This window comes from Martes martes (assembly GCF_963455335.1).
Source record: "Martes martes genome assembly, chromosome: 4".
Lineage (NCBI taxonomy): Eukaryota > Metazoa > Chordata > Mammalia > Carnivora > Mustelidae > Martes > Martes martes.
In genome coordinates this window covers 136,302,496-136,317,529 of record NC_137891.1, presented here as the reverse complement: position 1 = coordinate 136,317,529, position 15,034 = coordinate 136,302,496, and positions in this window count along the sequence as shown.

Sequence of the window (15,034 nt, the reverse complement as noted above, 5' to 3'; positions counted from 1 at the left end):
AAATCACGATTTAAATTAAAAAAAAAAAAAGAAAGAAAGGTGAACCAGCAAAAGAGAAAAAGTAAGAATGGTGAGAGAAGTATGTGGAAAACCAGTAAAAACTGATGCTCACAAAATCAAGGGAAGGAAGAATTTGGGAAGTAAATGGTGGCCAGTGATGGAAAGTATGAGTAAGATGAGAACTGAAAACTGAGGTCATAAAAGAGTAATTTATTGATATGAAATTCACATAACTTAAAATTAACTATTTTACAGCAAACCATTCAGCGGCATTTAGGACATTCACAACACTGTACAAACACCCCCTCTGTCCAGTTCCAAAGCATTTCCATTACTTCAAAGTAAAACCCTGTATGTATTGGGTGGCATCTTCCCTGGTAACCATCTGGCCCTGGTGAATATCAATCTGTGTCATACCTCCATGGATTTATCTATTCTGAGTATTTCATATAAATAAGATCCTACAACATGTGATCTTTCATGTCTGGTTTCTTTCACTTAGCATAATGATTTCAAGGTTCATGGATATTGCACTATTTACCATTGTTTCATTGCTTTTTATGGCTGAATAATATTCTATTGTAGAAATACACTACAATTTTTAAAGTCTACTCATCCATTAATGGATGTTTGAGCTGTTTTTATCTATTGGCAACTGTGAATAGTGTTGCTATGAACATGCCTATACATGCACCTTTTTTTTTTTTTTTAGCATTTTTTTCAATTTGTTGGCATATATATGGAGGAGTAGAGTAGTAGGGTTAAATGATAATGCTATGGTTAATTCTGGGGGAACCATAAAGCTGTTTTTTGAAAACTTGCTTTTGATTTGGAAGTTTGATATTAATTGTTGACCCTAGCTAGAAGACTCTCAGGAGAAGAATGACTATGAGAAAACAGATGGTAAGGGATTAAAAAGTGAATGAATTTAAAATATAAAAACTTTTAACAGCTTTATTGATGCACACTAGACATATGATAAACAGCACATATTAAAAACACAGGTTTTAGCCTCAGGGAGAAGTGGAGGCGCTCCTCTTCTCAGATAGGAATAAAGAAAGAGTGGTTTCTGTGAACAGGTAAGTTAGAAGTGGAGAAGAAAGATACTAAGGGATTTGACACCTGATGTTCTCTTCCCTGTAAAAGAGTTGTCTGAAATGAGAAGTGTGGGAGTAGAAGGCTTAGGAAGATGTGGTAGAGGCAGTCAAATGCTTACTCCAAATCCATTCTCCCATTCTTCCTTAATAGAGAGTCTTGATTTTGTTTAGATGACCGACATATACAGCCTAAAAACTGCATTCCCACTTTACCTTACAACTAAATATGCTCCTGTGACTAAGTTATGACCAGCAGGGTATTAATAGGAACATTATATGGGACTTCTATGAAGGTTCTTAAAGGGAGATAACTTGGCTTTGGGGTGTCCTTGTGCCCTTCTGGACTACTACCTTCCTGCTGTCTAGAGCATGATGACTGGTGCCCAGGCAGCCATTTTGGGTCTGGAGGTGATCTTGAGGATAGAAGCAATCTGTTGAGGATGACAGAGCAGAAAGACAGATGCCAAGCTTCTTAGGACTTTGTGTTATCTCCATAGCACACCAGGATTGCCAATCTCTGATTTTCTCTTACCTAGTTGAAAAATAAACTTACATCAAGTTTAGGTCACTGCTCTATTGTGTTTCAGTTATATGTACCCAAATATAATCCTAACTGAATCAGGAGATTATCAAAGCTTAATACAGTCTCTAAGGTGAGTGGGAAAGGGAACTTACTAGGGTTCAGTAAAGGGATTCATGAGCTAGGGACTCAGTGGAAGGAGTCATCAATCTGGAAGTTTAAATGCTTTACTCTTTCAGCCTAGGCGTGGAAGCAGAGGCACAGATTTGAAAGATTCTCCAAGCACTGGGAGCCATTCCAGCAGATGCAGGAGAACGATGTTCAAGTGAAGAACTGAGAATGCTGTTAATAGGTTTGAAGCATTTGACCTTGGAATCCAGGTTGCATAGGAAGGCAGTTTGAGCTGGTGATACTGGCTACCTACTATTGGATTCTTGGACTGGATTCTGGAATGGTTTTATGGATTGAGAAGTAGAAGCTCCTGAGGTTGTGATTAGGCAATGGGATTAAGTCTAGCAAATCAAGGAAATCAAGGCAATGATGATGCTACGTCCTGGGTGTGGCCATGGGAGTAAGGAGATGGTTGCAGTGTCATGGAAATGAAATGACAGCATGAAGGAGGCAGAGAAAATGTGGGCCTTGTTGGAATAGGGCATGACTTTGCTCCCTGAAGTGACCCAGAAGGCTATCAATTTGAAGTCTGCTAAGACAACTAAACCCAAGAGGAACAAGAGCTTCAGTTCCAGCCTTAAACAGGCAGGTCACATTGAAAGTTTCTGGAAAGAAGTCCAAAATGGACTGATGGGTGCTTAAAACAGAGCAGCTACAGAGGCCTTGTGAGAAGAATGCACGAACTGCCACCACAACCAAAGAGCAGTGCATATATCTCCAATTAAATGAAAGGAGCCAAGCAATGTCTGGCCAAAGATCCCCGAGGTAGACAGTGACTTTCAGAAAGGCACCAACCAATTAAATAAAACATTTTCCATCTTCTGAACACAAACATTTCAATTAGTGGCATACAAGAAGGATCTTTCCTGTTAAAATAAGTGATTCTTTTCTAGCTGTCAGGGATATGATGTTGAAAGAAAAGAAACAGACCTGGGACAGGAATTCCATGTATGTTTTTAGAGAAATCATTGTGCTTTTGTATTGATTTGTACCAGAGAAAGAAAGTGTAATTTAATAAAATAATGTTCTCAGCCAGGGTAGCATGTCAGCCTGGAAACAAGGTCAGGGAAATGGTTGGTAGACCGAATTCTACAGATAATGGCTGGATATCTGACGTGTGCCTTTAGAGTAGAGGTTATTAACTTTCCAGCATGGACACCCTCTCCTCAGAAGGTCAGGAGGCAGTGGGGCATGGTGGTAACAGAGTGAATTCTATGATTAGACCACCTAATTTTGAATTTCTGCTATTTGAAATACTTACCTGGTGTCCTTGGGCAAATTATCTAACCTCTAGATGTTGCAACTTCCTTATCTTAAAAATTCTTCTTGTCATTTCCACCATCCACACTGTAACCCTCCCAGAGGTCAGCAATATAGCCAGGTTTTTGTTTTTGTTTTTGTTTTTTTGTATACCTCCAAAGATATTCTATGCAATTAATAGTCCAGAGATGTATGGTGGTTTTTTTTTTTTCTCTCTCTCTGCTTAAAAACACTTTTTTGTTCCCTTTCCAAAAAAAAAAGAAAAAAAAATTAACAGTAATTTCTTGGAGATCATTCCGTAGCATTACACAAAGAGTGTCTTCAATTGTATTAAAACAGCTTTCACATTCATTATCTTATTTGAAAATAACTAGTTTCCTCTCTCCTTGTTGTGCCACAGCAAGCAAGGTTATTAAATTGCTTGCTGACACACAGTGAAAAATTGTTAGAGCTTGGACCAGAATACAAAACTTTCAGCCCTACATCTATTGTTCATTTCTTAGACTAGCCTGTATGTGAAATTGATCTGAGAATCAATGCTTTTTCTATAATAAGTCCATCTGGATGTTTGCATTGAGTGACACTGTTGCCCTACCCCACCGTGTAACTAAACATAGTTGCTCTATAAATGTTTGTTGAGCAGAATAGGATTGGTTAATTCATAACCCTGGAGGATGATTCACATTTTTATCATTAATCCCTCACGTTTCCTAGGAGATATATCATTAGCATACGTACTGAAGGAAATGTTGGGCATGGGTGCGAATACAAAATGTCCTGGTCCCAGCCAAGCGCAAATTGTTTAGCAAGCTGGAAAAATTTGCACAGTCCTCCAGATCACACCAGTGAGTCAGCTAGCACCTTCCTGACCCGTAAGGCCTCCAACCTGTGAGTTCTACTCAGAAATAGTGTCTTTATTTTTTATTTATTTTTTTGAATTGTGTTATGTTAGTCACCATACAGTACACCATTAGTTTTGGATGTAGTGTTCCATGATTCCTTGTTCGACAAAGCAGGAGAAAACAGCCAATGGAAGAAAGAGTGTCTTTAATCTTCAGTTTTGCCCTCTTGTGATTCCTATAGCTACTGAAGAGAAAACCATGAACTGGCTAAACTATGCAAATCTTCTCTTTTGGAATCTGGAAAATGATTATAGGAAGTTCACCTAATTGTGTATATAAATGTGTATACTGAGAGGGGGTGACACTCCTGTGTGGTGTGAATATATGCTCCCATGTGAGAAAGGAAGACCAAGCCCAAGATTCTGAGTGTCCTGTATCGCCCAGTTTTCTGTGTGGGATGGCTCAGGGAGGCATCAGAGAGGTTAGACTGAGTCAGCTTCTCTGCTTGGCAGCTTTGAGGTATACAAATGCATGTAAGAAAATCAAGTAGACAAAACTTGAGTACGTTATTAGAGTCACAGATTACGTAACTTCTGAGCCGCTGGGAATTTTCTAGTACTTTATCATTAACTTCTATCTTACTTGCAGAGGTCATACTTTAAAGAATTCCAATACTTCAAAATCAGTTGAAGCTTGCTTTATGATCTAGCTTATGGGCAATTTTGATAGTCCTCATAACATTACGAGGTAGATATTATCATCCCCCCATTCCACAAATATAGAAATTGGTACTTGGAGAGGTTAAAGAAACTTGCTCAAGGCTGAGTTGAAATGCGAGTGCAGGTATCCTGGCTCTTAAGTCCATCCTCTTAACCACTATTCTATAATACCTCCATCTATGAGGGAAAAAAAAAAGGCAGATCTAAAAAAGGTCCTACATCTGAGATCTCCTGATAATTGTACTGGGTGAGGTACTTAGCACAGGTGAAATATGGTGAACTTCCTTTAAGAGTCCTGTACTGGGCGGGAGATGGCTATTCAAACATATTGATGGCAGAGATGAGTCCATGTGAGGTCTTGTCCATCAGTTCAGGATCCTCATGGAAGGAGCTTAGTTTAAGAGGAGAGGCTGTTGAAAAAGAAATGTTTGGATGGTGGACACAAGATCATTATTTGAAGAGAAATACAATAGGGGAAATCCTACTCACACTTCTGTTGGTTCTACCCATTGCACCAGAAATTTTTGTCTAGGACCTGAGAAGGGGACTGGAAAAAGAATAGAGCTACTTTGTAGGTGAATACTATTTCCCCATTTGGCTTGAAGTGCCCATATCTCAGAGGAAAAGAATTATGGAAGATTTGCCAGTGAGCCAGACCTCCCAGATCACCTCCTATGTGCTGTGATATAGGCCCTAGGGATCCTCAAGGTCATTTGCAGGTGTGAGAAAGATATATCAATCTGGACTCCAGCTATTCTGCAAGACAGAGTAATACAAGATGTTCACAACAAGTGATTTACATGGAAGGAAGACATCTATACGAATGCTACGTGTAGAAAGAAACCTTTTTAAAATTGACTGAATGGGGACACCTGGGTGGCTCAGTGGGTTAAGCCTCTGTCTTCAGCTCAGGTCATGATCTCAGGGTCCTGGGATCGAGCCCCACATCGGGCTCTCTGCTCAGCAGGGAGCGTGCTTCCTCCTCTCCCTCTGCCTGCCTCTCTGCCTACTTGTGATCTCTCTCTCTGTGTCAAATAAATAAATAAAATCTTTAAAAAAAATAAAATAAAATTGACTGAATGGGGGGAATGGTCGAAGGGGAACCTAAAATGACTCTTAGAGGAGCAGGTAAAGGAAAAAAAAAGGGAATAACATAGTTAAAAAGTAAGAGAGATGGGAGAGTTCCAGCCAGTGAAATGCATTAAACAAACAAACAAACAAACAAAGAAAAAACCAAACACAGGTTTGAAAGTTCTGAATGAAAGGAGAAGAGCCTGAAAAGTGGCCAATCACATCTAGGTGGTACAGATAGCACTTCTATACTCAGGAAGCATTTTCCACTCAGCCTGAATATATGAAACCTCTTGTGGACAAGGGCAACAAAGAATCTGAGATAGTTCCTTCCTGAGCAGGTTCAAAATTAACACATCAACAAATCAAAATCAAACAAATATAATCAAAATCAACAAATATAGTAGTGGTAGGACAGCTAAAATTGGAAATCTGAGGTTTTAGAAATGGTCTGTTATGAGTGTTAGGGTAGCAGTTTGGCAGCAAAGTGCATAGGTTTTAGAAACTGGGCTCACCCCAGGGTTCTCAGTGTTTACATGTGGTCTGTATATTTAACGTGATGTATGTTACATAGCATCTTCTCTTAAATATATATTTTTGCATAATTTTGTGATGGTTATTTGCCTTGTATATCTGGTATTTCCTACAGTAGTAAAAAAGAAAGTGGGGAAATGAAACAAAAGGAAATTATGCCATAGAACTATTTCAAAGAATTAATCTAAAAATGGTCCTGATTCAAGTATTATATACATATTGTTTCATCAAAGATCCTGAGTCACACTGAATAATTTAGGGATTAGGTGTAACTGGCCCCAAAAGAACCAATGGTAACACTTCCAACCATCCAATTCAACCAAGGGTTTGTATACAGGGAGAAAATGTGGCTAAATTTGTGACCATAAAAGCCTGTGAAGAGGGGACATTTTTCTTTAAAGATTTATTTATTTATTTGGGGGGGCAGAGAGAAAGAGAGGCACAAAGAGAGAATCTTCAAGTATACTCCCTGCTGAATGAGGAGCCCAAAGTGGGGCTCTATCCCATGATGCATGAGACCATCACTGAGCCAATGAAACCAATGGTTGAGTCTGAGGCTCAACCAACTGAGCCAGCCAGGCACCCCAAGGGGACATTTTTTTTTGATCTCTGCCTTCCCATTGCTTAGTGATACACCTAGAAGGTAGAGATGTTTCTCTGTACACATGCATACACATGCATACAGCTTCATCTGTTGGCACCTCCTATGTTCCCCGTAATTCTTCACAGACTATGTAAATGATGGTGTGCTTGAGGGGTACAGACATTACATGCCATAAGGATTGGGATGAGGGGGAAATCCCATCTGGCTGGGGACATCCTAAAAGGCTTTTTTTAAAAAGAAGAGATGGGACTAGAATTAGACCTGGGGAGATGTCTATGGATAAAAAGAAATAAGGAGGAGACTCCTTGACACTCTGGTGTCCAGAGGCTGGCTGGGACTTCAGCAGAAATCCAGCCAGATGGAGATGGAGAATGAGAGCTCTGGAAGTTACTACCCCATGTCAGACTTGCAGGGTCTGCAAGGAATATCTAAAGCCATTTATCTCCAAATAAAAATGAAAATCTGAGCCTGCAGAGATTCCCTAATAGAGAGGAAAAGGAGAAAAGCAGGAAATACGACCAAATCTCTGGGTAAAACCTCCCTCAGGGGCTGATGGAAGAGATGTCTGCCACATCAGATTCAGAAGGAGGTGAGCAGAGATCAAAGCCTCGTGCAGGCCCAAATGGCACTCTGGGTAAAGGAAGTTCAATAGGTTTTTCAAGTGAGCAGGGAGGAAAGGCTGATAGGGTTGACCCAAAAGGTCTGGGCTTCTTGCAAAGCTAAAGCTAAAAAAAAAAGAAAAAAGAAAAAGAAAATGTGTCTGAGGAAGCAACTGGAGAGAAAAAGAAACAAACAGATGTCCAGTAGGATGCTGCACAGTTCCTAGGGCCTGTCTCTCTGCGCCCCCACGTCCCCCCAGCAATCAGTCACCACTGAGGCTTCCATGTCATTTCCTTCTTGGGGTGGCGCTGACTCACCACGCTCTAAAATGTGTCTCTGCCCATTCTCCCTCACTGCTTCATGAGTGCTGTGAGAAATAATTCATTAATTGAAAAGCATTTTCTTTTGGTTGCTGGGTAAATGCTTCCAGGGCTAAATATCCATGCATTTTAAAGAAGCTGAGAAGGTTGTCTCTAAAGTCTAAGAATTTGTCTGAAATAAAAACATGATACCCCTTCACTCTTCCTCTTTGCCTTCTAATGACCGCATCCCACATCTGGCAGGGCCTGGATTCTTCCCTGGAGAAGGGGAAAATGAGTATTCTTGGAGAAATGACCCAGGAGTCAGCAAGCACCTTTAGTGATGTTTTCACATTTCCCATAACACAAAGTCAACCTCAGAGACTTCAGCAAACACCCGCACTGTCACTGTGAAACATGAAGGTCAGACTCAGTGATCACTGCAGGGATCACTGTGTGAATGGAGGAGGAAGGGACATTACAGATAGGGCTCCCCAAAATCTAGGGTAGGTGACAGAAGGCCTTCCACAGCCATGGCTGAGCAGAAGCCAGAAGACATTCCCAGGGTACAGGCAGCTGTTGTGTGCGGTTCTGTTGCTAACGATGACAAAGATACTATCCAGTGCCTATTGGACAAACACTGAATGCTTTGTATCTATCCACTCATTTAATACTTAGAACCTTATGAGTTAGGCACTGTTACTAAGACAACTTTATTCCCTCTCCAAAAAGGAAAAAAAATGAAATAATGTAGATAAAGCAGTCCACTTTGACCACCACATACCAGTTCACTGGAATTCCAGAATTGTCTCTTCACATTTCCATAGACATTTGGTGGCGAGACTGCCCAGTTTTTTGTTTTGTTTTGTTTTGCATTATTTTGCATTTTTGCATTGACATAGCTGCATCTGTCTTCCTGTGTATTTGCAAGCCATTCTTCAGAGTAGTGACCAAGAAGTGGAATTGCTGGGTGAGAGGGAATGTGAATTTTTAAAAAATTTATTAACTACTCCAGACTGTCCTCCCAAACGGCCTTTTTGATTTGTTTCCTCAACAGCAGTATGTGAGAGTGTGCCTTTTGCACACTATTCCTTAAGAAAACCTGTTAGCAATCTTTTTACATCCTGTGTCAATCTCATGTGTGAAAAATGAGGTCTTATTATTATTTTAGTCTGTTTTCCCTTGACTATCTATGAGGCTGTACATTTTTTCACATTGGCTATTTGTCCTTCTTTTGGAGATTACCTGCTCATGTCTTCATTTATTCTTATTTGGGTCTACTTAGTGACTCTGAAGGCTTCTTTACATATTCTACATGGTTCTGAGTTGTTATGTATGCTACAGATACTCCCTCCCAGTCTACATTTTTCTTTTTAGCCTGTGGGGTCTTCTGCCATTTCAAAGTCTGATGTATTCAAATGTATTTATCTTGCCTTTCTTGCTTTTGCATTAGGGGCCTTTATGTATTCTGCTGTATTTTATTCTATACTTTTTTTATTTTCAAAAGCTTTTATTTATTTATTTGAAAGAGAACACAACCAGGGGGAGCAGTAGGAAGACGGAGAGGGAAAAGCAGGCTCACCACTGAGCAGGGAGCCCAACATGGGGCTCCATCCAAGGACCCTGGAATCATGACCTGAGTGGAAGGCAGATGCCCAACCCATTGAGCCACCCAGGCACACCTTTATTTTATACTTTAATGGTTTTGCCTTCATGGTTGGCTCTTTAAAACATCCAAAACACATGAAACATTTCTGGATGAGTCTCTCTTCTTAGTCTACCCACAGAACATGCTGACGGGGATGCTAATTATAGAACTGAACCCAAACACAAGAGGAGTAGAAGCAGCCATCCTTCTCTCTGAGGATGTGCCAGCAGCCTATGGGAGAGTGTTTGCTATGGCATGCATCTATAGTCCCAAACAGCTAAGAGAATCAGATTCCCCTGAATTTCTTTTTTTTTTTTTTAAGATGGACCCTAAATGGAAGGTTTTCCAGAGTACATTAGTGCTGTAGGTTATTAACAAGGCATTAGAAATTATCACATAAGGAAAGGCTTTTGTGGCCACATATGACTGGGAGAGGTTTGGTTAAGCAATGTTAAATGGGTTTCTTTGGGGACAGTTCAGTCAGCAAACGTTTATATTGGTCAGAGGCTACAAGCTATTTTTATTTTTTATTTATTTATTTTTTTAAAAAAAGATTTTATTTATTTACTTGTCAGAGAGAGAGAGAGAGTGAGCACAGGCAGACAGAGTGGCAGAGGGAGAAGCAGGCTCCCCGCGAAGCAAGGAGCCTGATGTGGGACTCGGTCCCAGGACGCTGGGATCATGACCTGAGCCGAAGGCAGCTGCTTAACCAACTGAGCCACCCAGGCGTCCTACAAGCTATTTTTAGATGGAAGTTTACAGTGTATTGAAAAATCCAAGGGATCATTCAGTTTGGAGCCAGTGTTCTCAACCTTAGCTTCATTTTTGAATAGCCAGGGGAACATAAGCAAATATGGGTGGATCCAAGTCTCCCAGCCCGAGAGATCAGATTTAATTGATCTGGGATAGAGTTTGGGCGTGGGAATTTTTAAAAGCTCCCCAGATGATCCTCATGGGTAGCCCAGACAAAGAACCGCTATTAGGTGGTATCTCAATGTGGTTTTGATTTGAATCTCCCTGATGGCTAGTGATGATGAACATTTTTTCATGTGTGTTAGCCATTTGTATGTCTTTACTGGAGATGTGCCTGTTCATGTGTTCTGCCCATTTTTTGACCTGATTATCTGTTTTGTGTGTGTTGAGTTTGAGGAGTTCTTTATAGATCCTGGGTATCAGCCCTTTGTCTGTATTGTCATTTGCGAATATCTTCTCCCATTCCATAGGTTGCCTCTTTGTTTTGTTGACTGCTTCCTTTGCTGTGCAGAAGGTTTTGATCTTGATTAAGTCCCCAAAATTCATTTTCACTTTTGTTTCCTTTGCCTTTGGAGACATATCTTGAAAGAAGTTGCTGTGGCTGATGTGGAAGAGATTGCTGCCTATGTTCTCCTCTAGCATTCTGATGGATTCCTGACTCACACTGAGGTCTTTTATCCATTTCAAGTTTATCTTTGTGTATGGTGTAAGAGAATAGTCGAGTTTCCTTCTACACATAGCTCTCCAATTTTTCCAGCACCATTTATTGAAGAGACTTTTTTCCACCGTATATCTTTTCCTGCTTTGTCAAAGATTATTTGACCATAGAGTTGAGGGTCCATATCTGGGCTCTCTACTCTGTCTCACTGGTCTATGTGTCTGTTTTTGTGCCAGTACCATGCTGTCTTGGTGATCATAGCTTTGTTGTTAAAGCTTAAAATCAGGCAACATGATGCCCCCGGCTTTGTTTTTCTTTTTCAACATTTCCTTAGCAATTCCGGGTCTCTTCTGGTTCCATACAAATCTTAGGATTGTTTGTTCCAGCTCTTTGAAAAATGCCAGTGGAATTTTGATTGGAATGGCATTGAAATGGCATGGATTGCTCTAGGTAATACAGACATTTTAACAATATTTATTCTTCTGACACATGAGCATGGAATAGTCTTCCATCTTTTTGTGTCTTCTTCAATTTCTTTCATGAGTGTTCTGTAGTTCCTTGAGTACAGATCATTTACCTCTTTGGTTAGGTTTATTCCCAGGTATCTTATGGTTCTTGGTGCTATAGGAAATGCAACTGATTCTCTAATTTCCCTTTCTGTATTTTTATTGTTAGTGTATAAGAAAGCAACTGATTTCTGTCATTGATTTTGTATCCTGCCACATTAGTGAATTGCTGTATGAGTTCTAGTAGCTTGGGGGTAGTCTTTTGGGTATTCCATATAAAGTATCATGCCATCTGTGAAAAGAGAGAGTTTGACTTCTTCATTGACAATCTGAATACCTTTTATTTCTTTTTGTTGTCTAATTGTTGTTGCTAGGACTTCTAGTACTATGTTGAACAAGAGTGGCGAGAGTGGGCATCCTTGTCGTGTTCCTGATCTCAAAGGGAAGGCTGTCAGCTTTTCCCCATTGAGGATATTCGCTGTGGGTTTTTCATAGATAGCTTTTATGAAGTTGAGGAATATTCCCTCTATCCCTATACTTTGAATCATTTAATCAGGAACGGATGCTGTATCTTGTCAAATGCTTTTTCTGCATCAATTAAGAGGACCATGTGATTTTTCTCTCTTCTCTTATTGATTTGTTCTATCACACTGATTGATTTGTGAATGTTGAGCCACCCCTGCACCTCATGGACAAATCCCACCTGGTCATGGTGGATAATCTCTTTAATGTACTGTTGGATCCTATTAGCTAGGATCTTGTTGAGAATCTTGGCATCCAAAACCACATTGAGATACCACCTTACACCAGTCAGAATGGCCAAAATTAACAAGACAGTAAATAACATGTGTTGGAGAGGATGTGGAGAAAGGGGAACCCTCTTACACTGTTGGTGGGAATGCAAGCTGGTGCAGCCACTTTGGAAAACAGTGTGGATATTCCTTAAGAAATTAAAAATAGAGCTTCCCTATGACCCTGAAATTACACTATTGGGTACTTACCCCAAAGATACAGGTGTAGTGAAAAGAAGGGCCATCTGTACCACAATGTTCATAGCAGCAATGGCCACAGTCACCAAACTGTGGAAAGAACCAGGATGCCCTTCAATGGATAAATGGATAAAGAAGACATAGTCCATATATATACTATGGAGTATTATGCCTCCATCAGAAAGGATGAATACCCAACTTTTGTATCAACATGGACAGGACTGGAAGAGATTATGCCAAGTGAAATAAGTCAAGCAGAGAGAGTGAATTATCATATGGTTCTGCTTACTTGTGGAGAATAAGAAATAACACAGAGGACATGGGGAGATAGGAGAAGGGAGTTGGGGGAAACTGGAGGGGGAGATGAACCATAAGAGACTGTGGACTCTGAGAAACAAACTGAAGGTTTTGGAGGGGAGGTGGGTGGGAAGTTGGGTAAGCCTGGTGGTGGGTATTATGGAGGGCACGTATTGCATGGAGCACTGGGTGTGGCGCATAAACAATGAATTCTGGAACACTGAAAAGAAAATTTTTTTATAAAACCATTATTAGTCCAATGGCTTCACTTAGCAGTCAGGGACACAAGCAGCTGATGGGAGGTCAAGTATCACAAGCTAGTTTGGAGACTAGCTGGGACCAGAGACGATGTTTGGAATGCCGGGCCTGGCCTTCCCCTCAATCCTGAGCTGCCTTCTCCAACACATCATGGGGCATATAAGGTCCAATCAGGACCAGGCAGATGTTTTGGTGTTTGTCATATGCTTCCTTGTAGCTTCTAAATGTCCTGTTTCCTTATCTGTAAAAGCAGCATATTAATACACCCTCTCCCTCACTGCAGAGTTAGCCTGAGAAGGGAATGAATTAATGCATATGAAAGTATATGAAAAATGTACACTGTACAAAAGAAAGTGATGAGAGGAGGCAGGTAAAAGCAGGTAATAGTGCCCAGGAGTGCCCTGTTTAGGAAAAAGGCTTGGGAGATGTTAAACTGTAATTGATGGTGGGAATGAAAAGCACCTGCTCTTACAGAACAGTTTCTTCACAAACACACCTAGAATCCCTCAGGTCCCAGGCAAGTTGTCAATATTACCTCCCTCAGGGAACCCCTGATTAAGGTTACCAGCCCCAGGTGATCAGAACATAAATTTTACATGATTAACATTTACATGCATATGCATGAACACTTATATAATTTCGCATGCTGTGTTCAATAATCTCCAACTTCCTAAAGTAGTATACCTTGCAGTTGTCATGCCAGAGATGTCTTTCCCTGGTATATCCTCTGATATAGGGACAATCGTTAGGACCTAGAGAGGCTGGAGAAATGGAGGGAACAAGAAAAGTTGCAGGTAGAGAGGGAGGCATCCAGGGGACAAAAAAGTGGCCTCAATTTGCTCTAGCAAAGGAGTTAATGGAGTACTGTGAGCATCATGAAACTCTCATGCTTTCCTGCAGAGGCTTTGGAAACATTTAGGGTTTTTCAGGAATCCAGAAAAGGAGCCTGCCATAGGCCATGTGCCTAGGAGACCAGCTCAACATTTAACCACAAAGGAAGCAAGGAAGCAAGGAAAATCTGAGGGAAGCATAACCGGTCACAACAGACCTTCCCTCGAGCTGTACACCCTCATTAACAATCCCACAGAGTCTGTGTCACTCATAATTCATTCAAAATATTTTTGTGTAGGCACTGGGGACACAATAGTGAATATATAGATCCCATCACTTTTTTTTTCCATTCCTATACTTGTAGGGAATATAGCTGTCTGAAGGATATGGACAAAAAGTTAACAGAAAAATAAAAGAATCTTAACTTTGCAGTGTTATGAGGGGTTGGAAAGAGATTGAGGGATGGGAGGCAGGCCTCTGCTTTAGTGAGGATGGTCAGGGGCAGAGGCCTGGTGGGTGACAAAGGAGCATTTCAAATAGAGGGGACAGGATGTGTGAAGGACATGGAGGCATCAAACTTGGCATGCTCTGGGAAGTGGAGGAAAACCAATGTGGCTGGAGGGTAGAGTGAAGAGGACCATGGCAGGTGAGCAGAAATGGGCAGGGACCAGATCATTCCAGCCTTGGGTAGGGGTCATACATCTATTCTACAGTAACTGCTAGCTGCTTGAGGGATGGTCAGGGGTTATATTCAAAATAATCAACACCTGGCAGGGGTGGACTTAATCTTAGAGGACCTGAAGAGCTTACATAATTTGGGGGTGCTTCTTTAAGAAAACTCAAAATGTCATCTTAAAGTTTAAAAACAAAACAGGTAGCCTCATAAACCCATCACTAGGGTCTTTGAAAGGTGTTACACAGGGCAGGTCCTGAAGCTCAAACTTTGCTGGCTTCACAGTGAACCTTTGAAATTAATTCACAGCAGGTTCCAGCCATAAGCACAGACAAGCTGTCCTGGAGTGTCCCAGCTAAGCATCAGTGGGACAGGAGAGGCAGACGGGGAGAGTACTGTGGTCCCAAGAGGGTGGGAAAATACCACAGAAGGAGTCGGGCAAGGGTGTTCAGATGTTTTCGAGGGAGTGGTGACAAAAATGGCCTCTGAGCTAAGCCACAGAAGAAAGAAATGCCACAAGAGTTGATGGATTAGAGGTGTCATGGAAGACTTAGAACTGTAGAAATTGGGTTATCAGAGAAAACGGACCGAAAAGGCAGTGGTGCAGTGGGAGAAGGGCTCCTTGGAATTTGGGGGTTAGAAATGGTTCGTTCTCTGGGAATGACAAGGAACAGGACAAGAAGTGGGTACGTGGGGTGGCGTGA